The following is an 8,345-nucleotide window of genomic DNA, read 5'->3' as shown; positions in this document are numbered from 1 at the left end:
CAGGTCATTAATAAATTTTTTTGAAGATCTCTGAGCCCTGGGGTGTCTATCTGACAGTTGTCCTATCCAGCCCACACCTGGTTAGCTTGCTAATCAGAATACAGTGGTGCCTCGCATAGCGAGGTTAATTTGTTCCGGATTAACCTTCGCTATGCTGAAGCATCGTTGAACGGGGCAGGGAATTCCATTGGAACGCATTAAACATGGTTTAATGCGTTCCAAATGGGCCGAATACTCACTGTTCAGCGATGCTTCTCAATGGCCGGCAGCCATTTTCGCGCCCTCCCCTCGCTTAACGAGGACGCGAAAACGCTGCGTGTGGCCATTTTGGGCCATTTCCGGGCTTCCGGCGGCCATTTTGGCCGCTGAACAGCTGATCATCGGGCTTCGTTTTGCGAAGATCGGTAAGCGAAACGCTTACCGATCTTCGCAAAGCGAATTTTGCCCTATCAAAAAAATGTTGAGCAATCACATTAGCGATCCCAAAAAAGGGATCGCTATGCGATTTCGTCATTGTACGGTGCGCTCGTTAAGCGAGGCACCACTGTATCATGAGGCACTTTGTCAAAAACTTTGTTGAAGTCAAGATATATGATGTCTACAACATTTCCTCTCTCAGGGAGGTTGCCCAATCAAAAAATGAGATCAGATTAGTCTGGCAGAATTTGCTCTTGATAAATCTATGTTGGCTTCTAGTTATCAGTGCATTGTTTTCTAGGTGACCACTTTATAATATGTTCCAGCATTTTCCCTGGGATTGATGTCTGGCTGACTGGTCTGTACTTCCCAGGTTCTTCCTTTTTGATCTTTTTGAAGATAGGGATAACATTAGCCCTCTTCCAGTGATCTGGAACCTCAACAATTACCACGATTTCAAGAAAATAATGGACAGTGGTTCTGAGAGTTCTTCAGCTAGTTCCTTCCATACCTTTGGGTGCAGTTCATCCTGCCCTGGAGATTTGAACTTGTTCAAGGTAGTAAGGTATTCCTTGACTATTTGTTTTTCAATCTCCAGCTTTAATCTTTCATAGAAGCATACAATCCACTTGCACTTCACCTTTTTCTGGAGGGTCATAATCTGTTCTTTGGGAAAAGACTGAGCTGAAATAGACATTGAGCACTTCTGCCTTTTCTTTTCTTTGTTTTCCTTTTTCCATCTCCATTGAATAGCTGAGCCACTGTATCTTTTATTTGTCTTTTGCTATGCACATATGTAAAGAATGCTCTCTTTTTTTTGCTTTTAGTGTCTCTAACTAAGCTTTGCTCATTCTCAGCTTTTGCCTTCCTAATGCCATTCCTTGCTACTTGCCTTCCTTTGTGGCCTGGCCTTCCTTCCACTTCCTATACATGTCATTTTTTGTTTTCATGTCCTGTCTGAGCTTTTTGTGAAGCCACCTTGGCCTTTTTTTTGCTGTTTCTTGTCTTTTTTCCCCCCTTGTTGGAATTGTTTGTAATTTGTGCCTTTCTAATTTCTTTCTTTAGAAACTCCCACTCTTCTTGGACGTCTTTTCTTCTTAGGATCTCCTGCCATGGGACCTTACTTATCCTTTTTCTGAGTCTATTAAAATTGGCTTTTTAAAAATCCAGCATATATGTGTGGCTACATACTGCTTTGGTTTCCTTTGAAATAAAGCATTCTAATAGAACATGGTGACTCTCACCCAGAGTTCCCCTTCCTGCCACTTCCTCCACCAAGTCACATCTATTGGTTAGAATCAATTCAAGGACAGCTAGTCCTCTAGTTTCTTTCTTCACTTTTTGTAGAAGAAAATTACCAGCCACACAAGCCAGAAATTTCTTGGAAGGGCCATATTTTGCAAAATTTGCCTCCCAACAAATATCAGGATAATTAAATCTCTCATCACTACTACCTTGTGTCTCTTTGAAACCCTTGCAGTTTGTTTTTCAAATGTTTTATCAACATCTTCTTGATTGGGTGGTTGGTAGTAGACCCTAACTACCATGTTCCTTCTGTTTTTCACCCCAACTACATTGATCCAGTTGCTCTCAATGGGACAGCCAGTCTCCTCCTATATTTCTGTTCAAGAGTGTGTATTTTTGACCTATAGTGTAACTCCACCTCCCTTTATATTCTTTCTGTTCTTTTTGAACAATTTATATCCTTCAGTTTCTGTATTCCGGTCATGGGAATTGTTTTTTTAATTCATGTGTGCAAGGGGATATTTGCTGCAATATCTGATTTATACAACTGCAAACTAGAAATTGCATGGAGGACTATGCCCCAGGATATTACTTCCAGGTTTACTCGGCATAATTCTGCCCATAATATTTTGTGGTGGTCATTTGTTTCTTTAAAACGATATCAGTTAAGGAGCACAGGGTGCCCATCAGTGGGTATTTTGGGGGAGGGGAATAACCCCAAGGAATACATCCCCTAGTTCTGACTTCATGTTGACAGAGAATGATCATAGCTCAATGGTAGCTCACATGCTTTGAACATGGAAGCTTCAATCCCTGACTTTACCAAATAAAGATGGATCATAATCCACTAGTTTCACTTTCTTTCATGTTTCGTCAAAAATGTATTTGATTTTTTAAAAAAGAAGAATCTGTGGATTTGGGAAATTTGAAATGGAATGAAATAATCTATCATCCCTACCTAGGGTTGCCAGGTTTTAGGATTCTGACTGTAAGCTTTCAAAATACCAAAGCTTCTCTGACTCTCCTGGGGACAGTCAGATCTCAGACCAAGTGATGACAGAGGAAGATAAAGTGTGTGTGTGTGTGCATGCATGTGCGTGTGTATGTGTGTGTGTGTGTGTGTGTGTGTGAGAGAGGGAGAGTTGTTTTTAAAGTTGCCTTTGACTTTAAAGCCTTTTCTCCACTCATTCCCAGATGGCTCAGGAAGAAAGTATTTATATGTGTGTTGTGCTTGATGCCTTCCTAATCCATAGGTATTCCATGACATCACAAGAGGCCATTTTTGGTCTCATGTTTTGGCTTGGAATCCCAAAGGAATTGGGTGCTGCTAACCTTTTAACCATAGCTACATCGGTCACATTCAATGCATGCAGTTTTCCCCAGTGTGGCAAGGATCCTGTGATATCTGCCTTCTACGTAGCTGTTAAAAACAAGTCATTGGTCAGAACAGGAGGTGGACCAAATTCAGAACTGCAAATATGGTCAAATTACCAGGGATTGAAAACTAGACTTTGACAAGCTAAGGGAACCAGGGATGTTAGCAAGACTTTGAGTCTGAATCCCAAGTCCAAATCTGAGTCTTTGGTACCAAGTCTAAAGCCCCAAGTCTGAGTCCCTATTAAAAACAAGTTCTTATGTCTGATGAAGTGGATTTTCCATGAAAGCTTACGTTAAAAACATAAAAGTTCATCTTTAAGTTGCCACCACATTTTTGTCTTTTTAAAAACTTTTTATTTCCAGTTTGCTTTTACCTAGAATATTAAAACAAACCTTTTTTTCCCCCAGAAAAAATGGAAGAATGTGGGTTGGTTCCAAGTAGCAAGTTGAGTCTGAGTCACTAGGGGAAAAAAAAACCAAGTCAACTCCAAGTTGAGTCACCAGTGTGACTTAAAACTGACTTGACAGCGAATCCTGTGGCTTGAGTACTCCTCCTTGCTCAGAACCTTACAAGGGTGAATCCACCAATTTTGCTTTGAAACTCCTTCCCATGGGAGACTAGGCATGCCCCATCTTTCCTGTTTTCTACAAGCAGACTAAGACCTTTCTCATCAGGCAGGATTTCCTTTAAATGATTGGTTGATAAAGGAGATTTTTTTAAAGGGAACATTTTATTTTGTGTTTTACTTGTGCTTTTAATGCTTTTCTTGTTATGAGTTTTAATATGGTATTTGTTTTATGCATTTTTAACATTGCAAGTCGTTATTTGGTTTTTAACTTTGTTTCTTCAAATACTTTAAGCCACCTTGGACTCTTCAGGAGAAAAGGTAAAGGTTCCCCTTGACATTTTTAGTCCAGTCGTGTCCAACTCTAGGGGGCAGTGTTCATCCTGTTTTTCAAGCCGTAGAGCCAGCGCTTGTCCAAAGACAGTTTCCATTGTCATGTGGCCAGTGTGACTAGGGAACGCCGTTTTACCTTCCCACTGAGATGGTACCTATTTATCTACTTGCATAGGAGAAAAGTGGCATATAAATTTTTTAAATTTAAAAATAAATAATTTCATAGGCACCATCAAGCACAGTCTGAATCCCTTTTCTTTGATCTGCCTTTTGGCTGACCAGGAACATCTCTGTCTCGTCTGGATTAAGTTTCAGTTTATTTGCCCTCATCCAGTCCATTATTGACACCAGATGCTGATCTAGAAATGAAACAGTTTCCTTGGATTTAGATGGCAAGGAGAGATAGAGATAGATGGCAAGGAGAGATAGAGTCGGATGTCATCTACATACTGGTTTCTCTAACTTCAAATTTATTTTAATCTCAAACACTTTCTATTCAGAAATTTGTGGATTTTGAAAAGCTATTGCAATTTTTTTTGAAACAAATGGAATACTGAACCATCTGGAAAATTCTCCTAGACTCATAAAGCCTCTTGCTTAAATCATAAAGTGTAACTGTGAGTCAGCATTGAAATGCTAAGTTAGATAAACCAGTGGTCTGACACAGCATAGCTCTTGCTCCTCTGTCCCTAGAAATCAGACTTCTGATAACAATGTAATCACACTCAAGTACATTTAATATCTGTAGCTGCATACCATTTCCATAGTTTTGCTGGCTCCGGCCAATACAAACTTGGAGCTGAATCTTGTTGTGCCACTGGATGCATACAATTAGCTTGTCAAAGTCCTTAACAGAGGTCAGCACATACAGGATTTTTCATAAGGCCAACAAGCTACCAAAGTAAATCTCAGAAAAGCTTCTCAAGGAGACATGTGACTGATCTATTTTCCTGGAGAAAACTGATATTAGGAATTGTTTGAAAAATTCTAAGCAGACAGATATGGCATATAGGAGACATTTCATTGTCAGGGCAGTAGTTAGTGACTGGCTTATGTTTTTATCCCTGTTCATGTTTTTTTTTTAAAAAAATCCCACTTAATATACCTTCAGATGTTCCTATATAAATGTCTTATCCCTTTTACAAAAACCCATTAAGCTCTGGGTCTTAATAATACCTTGACATGATGAGTTCCACAGGTTAATTATGCATACTGTTAAAAGCTCTTCTTATTTCCTTTCTACAACATATTCTCATAAGCCTGTGAATGCTTGTACTTGGGGAAGAGTTCAGTAGATGACAAAGAAGTGTAATTGTCTGTTGCTTGGATGATGACATATGAGATATAGTGATTTCAGTCATACTTATTGTTTCCCATAATGTATGCTTTTTTTCTTTTAAAAAAGTCAATAGAAACGTATCTATGGACAAGCCTTTTTTACAACATCAAGGACAATATATTTAATATGTTGATATATGTTCCAAGTTTATAGCTTTTCAGAAATCGATGTGTGATGTGGGTATGAAACATAAGGTAAAGGTAAAGGTTCCCCTTGACAATTTGTCCAGTCATGTCTGACTCTAGGGGGCAGTGCTCATCTCCATTTCCAACCCATAGAGCTAGCGTTTGTTCAAAGACAATCTTCCATGGTCACGGGGCCAGCGCAACTAGACATGGAACGCTGTTACCTTCCCACCGTGGTGGTACCTATTTATCTATTCACATTCTGCATTTTGTATGCTTTCAAACCACTAGGTTGGCTGGATCTGGGACAAGCGATGGGGGCTCACTCCATCGTGTGGATTCGATCTTACGACTGCAGGTCTTCTGAACTTGCAGCACAGAGGCTTCTGTGGTTTAACCCGCAGCGCCACCACGTCCCTACTGTACAAAGAATGTACGAATGGAGCATTGTTCTTATAATATCCTTCTCATGACAGCAATTTATTGAAGGCATTTAATTAATTGCAATTTTGTGTGTGTGTGTGAGTGTGTGAGTGTGTGTGTGTGTGTGTGTGTGTGTATCTGTGTACACAGATGGAAAAAGACTGAAAACATGGGAGTATGAAATGTGAAATTCAGTTCCTGGACTCTTCTATGATTCTGTGAACCTGGGAAGCTGACCTCATAGGCAGAGATTAGTGTGGAAATGGACAGTTCACACCTTCAACTCATCTCATGCTATTGAACACTTCAAAAGAAGGACTAAGTAAAGAGATAGATGCTTCCATGTTCATCTTTATCAGAGGGCTTATCAAAGCATTCCCCACAAGGACCTCAATGTCTTATTTGCAACTCTTGAAGTTAGCCTGCTTTCTCCACAGAGAGTTATGCAGATTTAATGGGGGCAATGGCAGCAGGTCAGGAAGGTGCCTTTTGTTCTCAAGGAACATGAAAGAACCTTAAGATGTGGTTGGCAACAAGTGTGCAAGTGGCCCATTTACTTTTTTTCAAAAAAGGGGGTAAGGGAAAATGAGTTAGCCTAGTTTATCTCTGAGGAGAACAATGCTTCACTCCCCTGCTGCTCAGGGACTCAGCCTCATTCACAAGGAGAACCTGGGCCCATTTGCTGTCCGATGAAGCTGTGCCAAGAACTACACTATCTCTCTGCTAAAATATGAGTAATAGAGTAGATTAGCTTTTATTATTTTATGGTGTGTTTTTTTCCTGAATTCATGAAAGTCTGTCTCCACTTTGCTCCTGTATTTTGAAAGCCTGCTTCTTGTACCCTTTTATCTTTTTTGTATTTTTTTCTTTTTACTAAACTACAAAAATATTTATTTATTTATTTATTTATTTTATTTCTATCCCGCCTATCTGGTCATACTAGACCATCCTTTCACAGGGCTGTCTGGAATTTTACTGAGAGTGTTAATAGCTAAAGTTAGTCATTTCCTCAACCAGATACCAGGATTTTTTGCAGTGTTTGTGTGTGGGAGTGGTGGCAGTTATCTTGCAAGGTTGCTTGCAAGTTTATCATTTTCTGATGTGTCTCTGTTTTGTATATTGTAATCCTGCACACACATCTGCTTTTATATTTGGAACTGTTCTTCCTATTTTTGAATTGACCTTTCCCCCTCTTACTTTTCCAGTTCTAATACACTATGCAAATTATTTGAAACCAGTATCAGGAAGGTGACTGAGCAGACACAGAAATGACAAATGGCAGTATGAGTGCTGGAAGTTAGGGAGAACTTTAAAATCATGGACCGAGCTTCTCCCATCTCATCAGAAGAAGCCAGGTGGGTACAGGAAGATAACTGTAAGTCAGTAATTTTTTTATGAAGATAGGTGTTTGGAAATTAAAGCTTGTAATGATAACAGAGCTGATACAAATAGTGTGCACAGGTCCCTCCTCTGGGATGAGCAAATTGTGAAGGAGAAACCCATTATTGAATATGTGCAGAAAGCATTGCTGGACATTGAAATTGAGGGATGGCAGAGAAAGAAGTGAGTCCTCCTCCATTCTGGCCCACAAAAGCCAAAGTTCCTTCTTGGCACAGATAGCTTGTATTCCAGGGTCTTGATCAGCAGGTGTAACCAAGCTGCTGTCAGCTTAGAGAAGTCCCATTACCCCAGAGCAAGTGGGAGTGGGGCAGGAAGAGGCTCAACAGAGGGCAAAGGAAGCTGTTGTCTCTGCGAAGTCACCTGTAAAAAAGTGGAGACTCTTGCATAACAGACTCACATTCTAGATACTATCAAGAGGTGCCAGAGAAACGACCCCATTCTGTTGGAGTTTTTGGCCAGAGCAGACAATGTCCCAACTGAACTGCCTAAGAAAGTAAGTGTAAGGTTTTTCTGGGAAGATGGCCTGCTATATTGTGAGTTGGCCAAGAAGTGGACAAACTGCTTAGGGCTCCTGGAAGCAGTTGATTGACCCAGAGACTTACAGGGTGCAAGTACTGAGGCTAGCACATGACTGTGCCTTTGCTGAACCCCCGGGGGTTAAGAGAATTCTGGCTAAAATGTCTAGTGTTCTGATTGGCCTAGTGTTAGTAAAGAGGTGAGGTTGTACTGTTGCTCTTGTCCAAAAAACCAGAAAGTGGAATATCCACAAGAAAAGACCGAGACTTCCTTACAGCCTGTACCCACAGTTTCTCTATTTTTCCACCACATAGACATAGAAATGCTAGGACCAATGGATTTTCAAACCTGGTCTGGAAAGAGCTGATGCACTAGTTCTCAGTATCTAGCTTTGGGAATTTCTTTTTTGTGTTACACTCTCTGAAACACCTTGAAATCTGGGAGAATAAATATGTGTTGGGTGTGAGAGAGTTCCAGTCAAAGTTCCACAGTCTTCTCCACATCTGACTTACTCAGGGTGCTCCCACCACAGGATGAGCAAGAGCAGTGTGTCCGAGTGGCTTGCCATCTTGGGACTGTTTGCTTTAAATTAATTGTTAAAAT

At 40.4% G+C, this 8,345-nt stretch overlaps 1 long non-coding RNA gene across 1 annotated transcript in view; it reads left to right on the top strand.

Moving 5' to 3' along the window:
- The first annotated feature begins 671 nt into the window (after positions 1-671).
- Positions 672-8,345, top strand: part of LOC140706401 (uncharacterized) — a 100,704-nt gene continuing 93,030 nt past the window's right edge. Inside the window, exon 1 of the long non-coding RNA XR_013544740.1 lies at positions 672-7,180. This is a non-coding gene — a long non-coding RNA (uncharacterized LOC140706401). The remainder of the gene's footprint in view (positions 7,181-8,345) is intronic.

Source organism: Pogona vitticeps, chromosome 4, assembly GCF_051106095.1.
Source record: "Pogona vitticeps strain Pit_001003342236 chromosome 4, PviZW2.1, whole genome shotgun sequence".
Taxonomy (NCBI): Eukaryota; Metazoa; Chordata; class Lepidosauria; order Squamata; family Agamidae; genus Pogona; species Pogona vitticeps.
The sequence above is the reverse complement of the archived record's forward strand: the minus strand, read 5'-3'. Positions and strand labels throughout refer to the sequence as shown.